Source organism: Portunus trituberculatus, chromosome 32 (assembly GCF_017591435.1).
Source record: "Portunus trituberculatus isolate SZX2019 chromosome 32, ASM1759143v1, whole genome shotgun sequence".
In the NCBI taxonomy this organism is placed as follows: Eukaryota; Metazoa; Arthropoda; class Malacostraca; order Decapoda; family Portunidae; genus Portunus; species Portunus trituberculatus.
Genome location: NC_059286.1, coordinates 12,826,140 through 12,841,139, shown reverse-complemented (window position 1 = coordinate 12,841,139; position 15,000 = coordinate 12,826,140). Strand labels below are relative to the sequence as shown.

General features: G+C 43.0%; 1 protein-coding gene across 1 annotated transcript in view; it reads right to left on the bottom strand.

Moving 5' to 3' along the window:
• The window catches only part of LOC123511975 (prolyl 4-hydroxylase subunit alpha-1-like), a 26,587-nt gene extending 16,383 nt beyond the window's left edge, over window positions 1-10,204 (bottom strand). Inside the window, exon 1 of the mRNA XM_045268084.1 lies at window positions 9,950-10,204. The gene's annotated coding sequence lies outside the window, so the exon portion shown is untranslated. The remainder of the gene's footprint in view (window positions 1-9,949) is intronic.
• Window positions 10,205-15,000: the final 4,796 nt, after the last annotated feature.

The window sequence follows — 15,000 nt, the reverse complement described above, 5'->3', positions numbered from 1 at the left end:
CAGGTGTATAGCTTCCAAGGTCTGCGTAAAAGAAGAAAGAGGAAACTTACGCACTGTCTGTCCTCCTCCTCCTCCTCCTCCTCCTCCTCCTCCTCCTCCTCCTCCTCCTCCTCCTCCTCCTTTTCGTCCTTCTCCTCTTCTGTTATTGTAATTTTTGTTGCATCTTTCTATTCTTTTTTCTTTTTTCTTTTTTTTTCTTTTTCTTTTTTCTTTCTTCTTCTTCTTCTTCTTCTTCTTCTTCTTCTTCTTCTTCTTCTTCTTCTTCTTCTTCTTCTTCGTCTTCTCTGTTTTCTTCTAGTTTTTTCTTCTTCTTCTTCATGTTTTACTTCTTCTTCATCATCTTTTCCTTTTCTTCTTCTTCTTTGTCTTCTTGTTTTGTTCTTGTTTTGCTCTTTTCTTCTTCTTCTTCTTCTTCTTCTTCTTCTTCTTCTTCTTCTTCTTCTTCTTCTTCTTCTTCTTCTTCTTCTTCTTCTTCTTCTTCTTCTTCTTCTTCTTCTTCCTCCTCCTCCTCCTCCTCCTCCTCCTCCTCCTCCTCCTCCTCCTCCTCCTCCTCCTCCTCCTCCTCTCCAATCGTCTCTCATATTCCTCCAGTTTTGTGTTTCTTTGTGTGTCTGTGCCGCGTCCCTCCCCCACTGACCCTCAGACCCTCTTCCCCCCATGCCACCTCTCCCCTACCCTCCCTCATCACGGCCTTGGTTGGGGGGTTAAGGGGGCGAGGGTGTTTGGGAGGTAGTGAGGGAAGGGGGGTTGGTTCTCTCTCTCTCTCTCTCTCTCTCTCTCTCTCTCTCTCTGCGGTAAAGAGGTTAATCTGTAAAATACATATATATCAAGTCATGAGAGAGAGAGAGAGAGAGAGAGAGAGAGAGAGAGAGAGAGAGAGAGAGAGAGAGAGATGATTCATAGTGTAGGAAATGTTCTCCAAGAAATACTGAGAAAAAAAAAAAACCTAATATCGCCTCAATTTTAATCCAAGGAGCGATTGTGGCGCGTGATGAACAGTGAACGCAGGTAATGAATGAACAATAAGATGACTTTATGTACGAGGGGAAAATTGACCAAGGGCAGCAGAAAGAGTTAAACAAAAGAGATCCATTTATTTGCCAGTCCCCCGTGCTGGTCCGAGAGAGTTAGCCAGAAAGAATGAATGGGATAAATGTCTTGAAGTCTCCTCCCTCTTAAAATGAGTTCAGGTCATAGAAAGATGGAAATACAGAAGCAGGCAGGGAGTTCCAGAGTTTACCTGTTTGCCCGTCTATCCCTGTTTTTGTGGGTAAAGTAAGATGTAATACTTGGAAATACAAAATACAATAGAATAGCCTTCCTGCAGGCCCCTTCCTACTCACCACACACACACACACACACACACACACACACACACACACACACACACACACACACCGCGTAGTGTAGTGGTTAGCACGCTCGACTCACAATCGAGAGGGCCGGGTTCGAATCCCGGCGCGGCGAGGCAAATGGGCAAGCCTCTTAATGTGTAGCCCCTGTTCACCTAGCAGTAAATAGGTACGGGATGTAACTCGAGGGGTTGTGGCCTCGCTTTCCCGGTGTGTGGAGTGTGTTGTGGTCTCAGTCCTACCCGAAGATCGGTCTATTAGCTCTGAGGTCGCTCCGTAATGGGGAAGACTGGCTGGCTGGGTGACCAGCAGGTGACCGAGGTGAATTACACACACAGAGAGAGAGAGAGAGAGAGAGAGAGAGAGAGAGAGACAGAAAAATACAATGACTGGATATTGAGAGACGGGACAATACAAACTTGACTCAATCTTCTAACCATATAAATAGGTAAAAAATACAACTAGGTAAATACAAATAAGTAAATACTAGTTTCTTGCGAAGTAAATCAGGAGAAATTCAAAGATTAGTATATAGCCCTTATTCACAAATGGCTTGCTGTCTTTCTCTCCACGACAATTTTGCAAGGCCACAGAGACGACTAGCCGGGTTTTCAAGACAGCTTTTCCTTTCAAAAACCTATAAATCTTTCTAATCTATCACCAGAACCATAAAAAATACCATTAAAATAAGAGTATCTTCAACTAGACCCTTTGAAAAGCAGTGATGGTGAGAGAGCAAAGCTTTTCAGAATATGAATGTCGGATTTAAACACTTATAAAGTTGAACCTGTGTTAAAAAGGAATGCTCTGATCTCCCACCACGCGTTGTTGTTGTTTTTTTTTTTTTTGTACGATTAGAGAATTCTAGCGATACTAGGAACATAAGAACAAACATTAGGAACATAAGAGCAATGCCATAAAGATGAATAGCCACGTTCTCAATAGTGTTTATCCTGTTAATAAGGTAGGAATCTCATTAGTTTGCTTTTGGAACCATAAAAACACCCTGAAAACCCCGTGCCATTTCAATCAGAGCCTTTTCAATGTAATGATATTGCGGAGAAGTGACTGAAAATATGGTTGATAATTACTATAAGTCATTAAATTGACGTTTATAAGGTAGGAGTCTCGTTATTCTGCCATTGGAACCATAAAAAGACCCTTAAAGCCCTTGCCACTTCAATTAGAGCCTTTTTGATGTAGTGTATCGCAAAAGTATGAGAATATAGTCCATAATTACTTTAACTCATTAAACTAATGCTTTTAAAGAAAAATCTCGTCAAATTGACATTTAATTAATTAATTGACATTAAAACCGTAAGAACATCCTTAAAAATCCGTGCCACTTCAATCAGAACCTTTTTAATATAATGGTGTCGCGGAGAAATGACTGAGAATATGGTTGATAATTGTTACAACTCGCAAAATTGACGTTTTAAGTTAAGGTAGGAATCTCGTTAATCTGCTCTGTCATTGGCACAAAATATTCTTAAAACTTCGTGCCACTTCAATTAGAGCCTTTTTTAATGTAGTGTAGTGTAGAAGTGACTCTAAATAAGGTCCATAATTACTATAACTCATTAAACTGACGCTTTTAAGGGAGAATCTCATTAAATTGACATTAGAAAAATAAAAACACCTTTAAAACACCGTGCCACTTCAATCAGAGCCTTTTTTATGTATTGGTGTCGCGGAGAAGAGTTTGAGAATACTGTTCATTAAATTGATGCTTCTAAGGAATCTCGTTAACCTGCCGTTGCAACCATAAAAACACTCTTAGATCCGCGTGTTACTTCAATTAGAGCCTTTTTTAATGTAGTGAAGTGTAGAAGTGACTAGAAATAAGGTCCATAATTACTATAACTCATTAAACTGACGCTTTTAAGGGAGAATCTCGTTAAATTGACATTAGAACCATAAAAAAAACTTTACAACACCGTGCCACTTATTGAGATCTTTTTTTTTATTTAGTGTAATGCAGAAGTGACTAAAAATAAGGTCCATAATTACTATAATTCATTATACTGACGCTTTTAAGGGAGAATCTCATTAAAACAACATTAAAACCATAAAAAACACCACTTCAATGAGAGCCTTTTTAGATGTAATGGTATCGTGGAGAAGGGTTTGAGAGTACGGTTCATTGAATTGAGGCGTCTCAGCTAGGAATCTCATTAAATGGACATTGGAGCCATAAAAACACCTTTGAAATCCCGTGCCACTTCACTCAGAGCCTTTTTGGTGTAATAGTGTCGCGGAGAAGAGTTTGAGGGTCCATCATTACTATAACGCATTACATTGAAGCTTTAGTAGAAAATCGATAGAATTCAGCTTGGAATGAAAAGAATATCTGGTGAGTATGGTGTAGGTTAGTCTCATGATTAATCTTACACTTTAAAGGGAGAACATCGATAAAATTTTGCTTGGAATGAAAGAAATATTTGGTGAGATGTTTAAGTTCGTCTCCCATCTCTCCTGTGTCCAAGTTACGTATTTCTTCAGTTCCTCTCATGTTTTATTGTTGTGACGTTTTTAAGGCAGAGCATCGATAGAATTTAACTTGAATTGAAAGGAATATTTGGTGAGATGTTTAGGTTCGTCTTCCCTCTCTCCTGTGTCTTCAGTCTTTCTTATGTCGTATGTTCTTCAGAAACGCTTTGCTCTCTCACCACGACTATTTTGTAAGTCCACAGAAATTATTAGCAGGTTTTTCAAGAGCGTTCCTCCAGTTAACAATGTAGAAATCTTGTCACTTTGCCTCTAGAACCATATAAACACCTTTAAAAACTCGTGTACATTTATATAAAGCCTTTTGAAATAGTGAGGTGAAGCGTAGAAGTGTTTGAGAATACGAGACTTATTGCTGTGATGCTTTTAACCCTTTCAGTACCAGGACACGTTTTTCATATTCATTCTGGTTACTCTTTACCGATTTCTTTACAATTTCAAAAAGTATCGTAGACTCTGGCCATTAATCTTTTGACCTCCATAGATCCTTCCTAATGCAAATAAAATCGTCTAATCATACTAAAAAATCAAAGTAAAAATGCGTCTCAGTAATTTAGCGTGGAATGAAAGAAGTATTGGTGACTAGATCGTTAGGGTTAGTGACTTATATTTAGGGTTAGTCCTCTCTCTCATCTTCCTGTAAGTGATGTGCTTCTTGCTTCTTCAGTTCCTCTCACGTCTTGCTGTGACGCGGGAAGGACTCTGGTGGTGATGGATGTATGACACGCAAAATCGTGAAGCGTTCCACATTTTATGTTTGGCTAACCCCTTCAGTACTGGGACGCATTTTTTACCTTGAGTTTGGGTATGATTAGACGCTTATATCTATATTAGGAAAGGTTTATGGAGGTCAGAAGATTAATAGCCAGAGTATTTACTATTTCAGTCCCCACTTAAGTTTCTGAAGCTGTATAAAATCACTAAATAGTAAGTAGAATGAATATGAGAACGCGTCATGGTACTGAAGGGATTGAGAGTTGTTGTGTTCTAAGGTTATTGTTCCTCTTGTCATATAAATACTAAATTACATCTCTCCACGCCACTAATTCCAGGGTTCCTCTCGTAAAGTGTCACGTTAGAGGTGGAAGGTTGTTGTTTTCCCTCTCACACTTTTCACACCTGGTTTGTTGAATGACTTTATGGCAACAGTAGTGAAGGTAAGTTTATGTTGTGTCCTTTCATTCTAAGTAAATGTTAAGGATGGTTTTTTTTCAAAGTTGGGATGAATGATTAGTTTTTTTTTTTTTCCATGTGATTTGAATAATGACTTACGTACTTTTATAAGAGGAGTGAATATGTATAATTTATTTTAACGAGTATTCCTTCAATCCAAGCAAATATTATGGATGTTTTCCCGTCACGATGTGCATGAAAGATAGTTTTTTTCTTGATTTTTTTTTTTTTTACCTGATTTGAAAAATGTCTTACGTACTTTGACAGGAAGAGTGAATAACATATCATTCTGTTTTAACAAGTATCTCTCCATTCCAGGCAATTTTTATGGATGTTCTCCCGTAAAAGTGTCAAGTTCGCAAAGATGAACGGTGGTTTTAAATGTTTGAACTCAATCCTCACAACTTTAAATGCTTGTAAAGATATACAAAAACCTGTCTCTATTCGTATAAATTACGAAATAACATGATGAAAACTTTCTGGCTAAGTAAAGATAATATGACAGTTCTCACTCTTCTAAAGCACTTCCTTCTTACCTCGCAATGCTCTAATGATGAAAAAAACCTTACTGGAAAGCCTCAGAGACCAACGATGATAATTATATTCTACTTCAGCATCTTGTCTTTATCCTTATTCTAATTATATAGTGATCCAGTAACTTATTAAGAGAAAACGAACATACAAGATATATTACTCTTAACATCCACAACTACTCTGTGTAAGTTTCCCATGCCCATGTGAGTGACGCAATGGGTTTAACCTCTTCAGTACCAGGACGCGCTTTCCATATTAATTCTGGTTACTATTAGGCGATTTTATACAGAATCAGAGACATATGTTGGGATTAGGATAGTAAAGATTCTACCCATTAATCTCTTGACTTCCTTAGACCCTTCCTAATGCAAATAAAATCGTCTAATCACACCCAAAAGTAGAGTCAGTACCAGGACGCGTTTTCATATTCATTCTGGTTACTATTTGACGATTCTATACAGATTCTGAAACATATGTTGGGATTAGAATAGTGAAGATTTTACACATTAGTCTTTTGACCTCCATAGACCCATCCTAATGCAAATAAAATCGTCTAATCATATAAAAAAAAAAAAAATCAAGGTAAAAATGCGTCTCAGTGCTGAAGGGGCTAACTTTCCAATATATCCTGGTGCAGTGCCTTCACCTCCCCCGTCAGCCAGGGCGGTGCAGGAGGCAGGACTTGGCTCCGGAAATTCCCCGTGTTAACGTTCTGGGAATTAGACTAGAGGGCGATGAGACACGCACAGGATACCGCCTTACTGCCATCGTGGGTGCTGCGGGTGTGGGTGTGTGGGTGAGGGGGGGGTGCTGTGTGTGTCGTGTTGAGTGTGACAGCGTGGGAAGGGAAGGATCATGCATTTAGAGCTCTGTGGTGTGTGTTAGCTGTGTCTTTTTACCTTTCTAGTCTCTATTCTGTCTTGTCCCACGTATAAAGTTGTCGATGGTGTTGAAAGTGTTGATGGTGTTGATGGCGGTGTTGCGTGTTGATCGTGGCAGCGCGGGAAGGCAAGGATCATGTACGAGTATTTAGGACTCTGACATGTAGTAGCTGTGTTTTTTTCTTCTTCTTCTTTTTTCTTTTTCTTTTTTTGTCAGGTTTCTATACTCCCTATTCTATTCTGTCCTACGCATACAAGTCTGGTGTTGTTGGTGTTGTTTGCTGAGCGTAGCACTTTGAGAAGGGAATAATTACGTATATACTTGTGATTGTATGTTATAATTGAGGTGCCTTCTTTGTATCAGTGGTGCTTTCTTTTTCCACTCTCTTTACTGTTCTTCCCTATGCACCTATTGGGGTATTGTGTGTGTTTGTGAAAGCGTGGGGGACCAAAGATTATGATGTTAGATTTCTACATGTACTAGTGCTGTCCTCTGTCAACTATCCAAGCCCTATCCTATCGTATCTTGTTGAGGGTGAGCATGTGTCTGGGAGGGATAAAGGTGGCATGGTGGCTATGTGCTGTACTACTGTAAATTCTGCCTTGCTTCAGTCAGTCAATCAATCGTTGTCTAGTATTGCTATGTTGCTTGAATATTGCTGTTCCGTGAGTCATCCATACTATTGCTGTTACTTGAATCTTTGCCCAATCCTGCCTTGCTTCACTCACCCAATCACTCGCTGCCCAATCCTACAGTCTATAGTATTGAGTTGCTTGTGTTACCCAGTCACTCCCTCGCCACCCACTCCTGCCTCGCCTCAACAGTCACACAGGGCCAACTTCACCATAAATTCATAGGGTTTCCAAATCTTCAATACCCACACCACACTAACCCTCCTCTCTCCCTCATTAAGCTCCCCACCTGGCTCTCCTCACCTGGCCCGACCTGCGTGACCCTCTCCATCCTGCCTGACCGTGTTTGACCTGACCTGAGGGTGGGGTAAGAGGAGGGGGTTAGGAAGTGGAGGGACAGCGACTGGGCCATTGTCACATCTCTCTTCTCTCTCCTCCTCCTCTTCCTCCTCCTCTTCTTCTTCATGCAGCTGTCCTTGGCCCTCCACCCCCATTACCCCCCACCTCCCTCTCTCTCCTCCTCACTCCTACGCCTCCCCCAGCTGTTGCCACCAAGCTATTAGTGCAGTTCTTATGTTTACTTGTTTGTTTACTTGTTTATTTACTTCATTTGTTTGTGTGGCTGCGCGTCTGTTGCTTTTGTCGCTCTGAGTGTGGTTGATGTTTTTCTTTCTTGTTTTTTTTTTTTTCCTTTGTTGGGGTTGTCGTGTATGGTAGTTGTAGAGGTGGTGGTGATGGTGGTGGTAGTGGTGGTGTAATAGTAGTGGTAGTGGTTTGTTGTTGGTGGTGGTGTTGTTGGTGGTAGTGGTGGTTGTGGTGGTGGTGGTGGGGCTTATGGTGTTATTGTTGTTTTTATTGTTGTTGTTGTTGTTGTTGTTTGTTGTTGTTGTTGTTGTTGTCGTCGTTGTGCACGTCTTAAAATTAGCTCACCTCGACTTCTTTCCAAATACTTTTCTTTTCCTTTTTATTTTATTTATTTTTTTTTTTTATCCCCCGTCCTTTTATTTCCCTTACCACAAAACCACTGCATTACACATATCACAAATTCTACTTCTTTCTTTCCTACCCTGCCTCCCTCCCTCCATCCACCCATCCTTCTATCCATCCTTACCTCCCCTTCCCTCCTTCCTTCCTCTATCCCTCCTTCCCTCCATCCCTCCCCTCTACATCGCACGCCTTACTCTGACATCACATTAAAGTCACTCAAGATACATTTACTTTATGATTTACGACCGTGTGTGTGTGTGTGTGTGTGTGTGTGTGTGTGTGTGTGTGTGTGTGTGTGTGTGTGTGTGTGTGTGTGTGTGTGTGTGTGTGTGTCCTAGCGCCTCTCTTTGTTCTTCGTAGTGTTAAGTGTCTTGTTTTGATTACACTCCAGTGCTTGCGTGAGTAGAAAAGTGGCTCGTGTGATGTCTTGGCGGTGTACAGGTGATATATCTCTTACTCTTTATTTATGTTTTGTTTACATATTATTTTTCAAAGTTGTTTAGTGTTTTCTTTTGATTTATTGGCAGTTCTTCGTTTCGTTTTTATTTATTTTTTTTCTATTATTAGTACTATTTTTTCAGTTTTTTTTTTTTACATGCAATTAAGAGTAAACTGGTATTTTATCATTATTATTTCTTGTTTGTTTATATATGTATATTTTAAGATTGTTTAGTTTTTAGTTTGATTTACTAACAGATTGTGCTTCAGGTTTATTTCTTTCGTTAGTAGTAATTGTAGTCATATTTCTTCATGCAATTCTAATCATTTCACATTATACACATGCAAAATTTTGTGTATATATTGAATAACTTTACTGTTTCACGCCCAGTAGTTGTATTTTGTAGTAAACTCGTATATTCAGAAACAGTTCGTGGTATTTACGCATTCACTAAGGCTTACTTCATACTCTTCCTCTCATTTTTCTCACTAGTTATTCACACTGCCACATTTCTTTCTTGCACGTACGCAATTAGATCGTCATTTGATTTTTTCACTTATATATGTTTGTCTTTTTTATGTGTGTGTGTGTGTGTGTGTGTGTGTGTGTATGTGTGTGTGTGTCCGGTCTGTAATGTTTTGTCCTTTAATGTTTTGTTTTTATAATGATTTGATGTTCTAATGTTTTTTTTTTGTTGTTTTTTGTTTCCTTTCTGTAATCTTATGTTGCCCTTTCTATAATGTCTTGTCCTTTCTCTAATATCTTGCGGTCCTTTCTCTAATATTTTGCTATCCTCTCTATCTTCTGTCCTTCCTCTAATATTTTTTCTGTCCTTTCTCTTTTCCGTCCTTTCTCTAATATTCTTTCTGTCCTTTCTCTTTTCCATCCTTTCTTTAACATTTTTTCTGTCCTTTCTCTAATATTTTTTGTCTTTTCTCTAATATTCTTTCTGTCCTTTCTCTTTTCCATCCTTTCTCTTATATTTTTTCTGTCCTCTCTCTCTCTCTCTCTCTCTCTCCTGTCCTTTCTCTGATATTCTTTTTCTATCCTTTCTCTCTTCTGTTCTTTCTCTAATGTCCTGCTGTCCTTTCTTTAATATTTTTCGTTCGCTGTCCTTTTTACAACATTCCGCTGTCCTTTCCATAATATTTTGCTTCCATAATGTCTCTCTTTTCCAGATACCTTACTGTCGCTAATCTCATCCTTCGCCGCTTCTAGTACTAATTCACTTGAAGCATTTGAAACTAAAAGCATTCACTATTTTTATTAGTCTTCTTCCTGTTACTTTTTTCTTGTTACTTTAATTCTTCTTACTTTTTTTCCGTGTCACTTTTTTCCCTATTACTTTCTGTCCTACAATCGTGAAACCAAGCGTGACATTTGACCTCACAAAAGACATAGTGATATTATATATTAGGCCTTATTTTTCCTTGCTGACTTACGTTCTTCGCTTTACACGTGCGCTTGAGGTAGTAGAGAGCATCCAAGCCAGTGGTCGTTGTGTTACGATGCCTGTAGGGTGGTTGTGGTCGTTCCGTCAGCCGCTGTTCCTCGCCGTTCCACGCCTCTCACGCACGACCACCGCCCAGCCCTCGCGCCGCCGCCCCCACGACTCCTCCTCTGCCAGGTGGTCGGGGGAGCGTGCCAGCTGCTGCCCACGTCACCATTGCCCTCCAGATCTCCTCCACTGCTGCCCCTCTCTCTCGCTCTCTCTCTCTCGTTCTCTTCCTCCTCTTTTCCTCCATCTTTCTCTTCCTCCTTTATCGTGTGTCTTTTTCCTCCTACTCGAGGCAATAGAGGATGTTTTTGTTACTACTACTACTGCTACTACTGCTGCTGCTACTACTACTACTACTACTACTACTACTACTACTACTACTACTACTACTACTACTACTACTACTACTACTACTACATAAATATAACGTTTTACTCATAACACTTCCCATCCCTCCTTCCTCCTCCTCCTCCTCCTCCTCCTCCTCCTCCTCCTCCAGTAAGATTTTTCCTACAATCTCTCCTCATCTACTTACAAAACGTACATACATAACTTACTCTTTCTAGATTTGTTTATGTTGAATTAGGTTAGGTTAGGTTAAGTTAGGTTCTTGTGTTAGTAATGTGTGTGTGTGTGTGTGTGTGTGTGTGTGTGTGTGTGTGTGTGTGTGTGTGTGTGTGTGTGTGTGTGTGTGTGTGTGTGTGTGTGTGTGTGTGTGTGTGTGTGTGTGTGTGTGTGTGTGTGTGGTTTGAGGAAAACGAGAACCATAATGAGTTTCAAAGATTTTTCCTTGTTTTCCTTGTTTTGTTTATTACAGAAAGAATAAAGTTGAAGTGAATTTGGGGTTTTGTACTCTCTCTCTCTCTCTCTCTCTCTCTCTCTCTCTCTCTCTCTCTCTCTCTCTCTCTCTCTCTCTCTCTCTCTCTCTCTCTCTCTCTCTCTCTCTCTCTCTCTCTCTCTCTCTCTCTCTCTCTCTCTCTCTCTCTCTCTCTCTCTCTCTCTCTCTCTCACTTATTTAAACTTTATATAAGGTTTTCACTACATTGTTACACATGGTATTGCATGCATATATACATACATGGTAATAAATTAAAGTGTATATAAATACCATCACTGTAGTCTTTAACCTAATGGCTTAAAGTACCACTTTTCCTCGTGGCACTATTTCTCTCTCTCTCTCTCTCTCTCTCTCTCTCTCTCTCTCTCTCTCTCTCTCTCTCTCTCTCTCTCTCTCTCTCTCTCTCTCTCTCTCTCTCTCTCTCTCTCTCTCTCTCTCTCTCTCTCGATAAAATATTATACAGACTATTGGTGATGCATGGGTGGTGGTGAGGTGAGGTGATGGTGAGCTGAATGGTGATGACTTGTGGTGTAGTGTTCAAGTGGTGCATTGCTGAAACTATTAATGGTTATGTGGTGATGATGGTGGTGACTTGAACATGGCATTAAGACATCAACACCATTGAAATGATGATGGTGATAGTGGTGATGGCGGTGGTGATGACATAAATAGTGGTGTTATCATTGCTGGTGGTGGTGGTGGTGGTGATGGTGGTGGTGGTGGTGGTGGTGATGGTGGTGGTGGTGATGGTGGTGGTGGTGGACTGGTGGTAAGAAGTAATGAAGCGTGTGTGATGAGACGATATTTGTGGTGGTGGTGGTGGTGTGTGGTGAGGCGTGGTGATGTGTGTCCTGGGGCGTGGCGATGTTATGGCGTGTGGCCTGTGTGTGTGTGTGTGTGTGTGTGTGTGTGTGTGTGTGATGACTCCACCCTTCTTAATTACTCACTTTTGACATGCTTACTGCTTGTTTCTACTCTCTCTCTCTCTCTCTCTCTCTCTCTCTCTCTCTCTCTCTCTGTGGTGCTGGTGGGGTGGGGCCGGTGTTGCACGATGACGTCAGAGCGACACACGTGGCCGGTGGTGGGGGGATGGGTTTTGGAGATGGGGGTGTTGGTGGAGGTAGCGAGCGTGGCATCTCTGGGCCCCGCTCCCTGTCAGGCTAATTCCCCGGTAACCTTGAGCGGTGGTAAGATGTGGCCCGCTGCTGACTGATGCTGGGGGGTGTGGGGGTGTGGGGATGTGCGGGGGGAAGGTGTTTCAGGCAGGGATGTCTTTGTCGACAGCAGGGGAGCCTTGGGCGGGGAGAGGAAGGGGGTTCCAGGCAGCGTGGGAGGGGAGGGACCCTGACCAGGTTGTGGCGGCAGCGGCGCCTTCCAGCCAACACCACTTCCGCTCCTGCAACTTCCTCCGCCGACATCTCTCCACCTCAGGAATGGCGTGTCCGTGGGGGCGACGCTGCGGGGCGGGCTAGGGGCTGGGGTTGGGGGGCGGTGTACTGCTGGCTGGGGTGGGCGCGGGGTGTGCCAGGCGGCGGGGCCCCAGGGCACGGACGGGCCCTCCCCACCCCGGCATGGCGGGAGGCACCTCGCTCTTTGTTGCCTCTCGTGTCCCTGGTGGGGCCTCCCCTCTCCCCCGGCCTCCCCCGCTCCGCGTCCCTCCCCCGCGGTGGGACTGTCTCTGGGGAGCGTGGCTCGCCCTGTGCTCCAGGGTGATGTAACCCTCAGCCGTCTCTCCAAGAGTGGTGCGCTGCCACAGTGGGGCGCGGAGGCCCCTGGGGTGGGTCGCGGGGCCTGTGTTGTGTGTGTGTCTGCGCGCACCTCCAGTCGCGGCTGGGCGGCTCCTTCCAAACAGTATCTTGGTCTTGGCTGGCAGTCTCTGGGCACCTCAAAGGCGTGGGGGAGGGGGAGGTGGGGGCGCTGGCCGCTGCTCCCTCAGCCTCCCCCACCGTGGTGGAGGCGAGGCAGTGTGCCGCTCTCCAGCCCGCCTCTCTTCCCGGGGTGAAGGAGAGGCGGCGCTGGAGCCTCACGCCTCCTTGCTCACTCACCCACCGCCGCCCTCACCACCACAGGGCGGTGCCAGTGAGGGTTGTGGGGGTGGGGGGACGCGTGGAAGGTATTGCATGGCAACTTATGGTGAAACAATCCATCATTTATGTAACAGTGACTTACTGCAGTATGTATGTAGTCACTAAAGATCCTCACCTCTTCCCTTCCCCGTCCCCCCCACCACCACCACAGCCACACTCGCCACCCTCCCCTTAACAGCGGCAGCGTCCACTCCAGTGCAACACTCGGTCACGTGGTCGCCCCTCCTCCCCCCCACATCCCGGCGGTACTTCCCTGCCTGGCTGTCTCGCCTCAAGTTTATGGCCACGCTGATGACATCGTGACTCGCGGCACAACACAAACACAACGCAAGCCAAACAGGACGCGTGGTGGTCTTCGGGAAGTGGAGGTAGCGCTTCTCTCCAGGGCCTGACAGGGAGAATCAAGTGGAACAGGCGTAGGCGTGTCTTCCACCTGGCGCCTCTCCACCACTTGGCTGTCACCTGCCTCAGTGCGGTAACTCCCTGGATTCCCCACCGCTGGAAGTCCAAGAAAACTCCCCCTCCACATCCACCTCCTCTTCCTCTTCCACCTCACTTCACGTCTCCACTCTACTGAGTCCTGCCTGCCTGCTACTGGTGGTGACGATGGTGGTGGTGGTGGTAGTTATGATTGTGGTTGTTCTTGTTGTGTTGTCGTCGTCGTCGTCATCGTTGTTGTTGTTGTTGTTGTTGTTGTTGTTGTTGTTGTTGTTGTTGATGTTGTTATTGTTGTTGTTGTCATCTTTTTCACTTACTTAACCTACTACTACTACTACTGCTACTACTACTACTACTACTACTACTACTACTACTACTACTACTACTACTACTACTACTACTACTACTACTACTATCACACTATTACTACTACTACTACTACTACTACTACTACTACTACTACTACTACTACTACTACTGCTACTACTACTACTGCTACTGCTACTACTACTACTACTACTACTACTACTACTACTATAGCAACGCAGAACCTCAATTGACTATAGATGAGTGAGGGGGAGGGGGATCAGAGAGAGAGAGAGAGAGAGAGAGAGAGAGAGAGAGAGAGAGAGAGAGAGAGCAGAACAAAGGTATCTATTACTTGTTTAGATATAATTATTTTATTCACTTTCTTTCTTTGTATCCTTCTCTTCTTTATTTATTCACTTTTTTTAGACATGAAAGAAAAAAGAAAAGGATGAAAAAAACGGGAAGATGGAAGAGAAAGAAGTATATAGATAAGTGTAAGAATAAGAAAAAAATAGGAAAGAAAGAAAGAATGAAAGAAAGAGAAAAAAAGGAGGATCAATAAAAAGTAGGAAAGAAAAACGAGCTGGAATAACTCTCTCTCTCTCTCTCTCTCTCTCTCTCTCTCTCTCTCTCTCTCTCTCTCTCTCTCTCTCTCTCTCTCTCTCTCTCTCTCTCTCTCTCTCTCTCACACACACACTCTCTCACACACACACACACACACACACACACACACACACACACACACACACTACAACCACCACCACCACCACCACCACCACCACCACCACCACAACCACCACAACCTTCACGTAGTATTTGTGTAAGCCATTCTCAGCACATCCCCGCACAGTGCCAGCTATAACGGGATGCCTCAACCAGCACCTCGCATCCTCACTATACACACACACACACACACACACACACACACACACACACACACACACACACACACACAAGGCACAGTCACTAACCCAGACCCTCCAGCTTAACATTTAGACGAGAGAGAGAGAGAGAGAGAGAGAGAGAGAGAGAGAGAGAGAGAGAGAGAGAGAGAGAGAGAGAGAGAGAGAGAGAGAGAGAGAGAGAGAGAGAGAGAGAGAGAGGTTACTTTTCTTTTCTATGTTATTATTATATTTTCATTCTTTTTATTCTTGATTTTGTTGTTGTTCTTCCGTTAATTTTTTGTCTTTTTCTTTTTTTCCTACTGTTACTGGTTTCTCTTATTGTTTGTAGTGTTTACGAGTATATCCTTGTTTTCTCTTCTTTTCTTTTATCTCGCCATTCATTTTCTTATCCTTCTTCCTTCCTTCCTTCCTTCCTTCC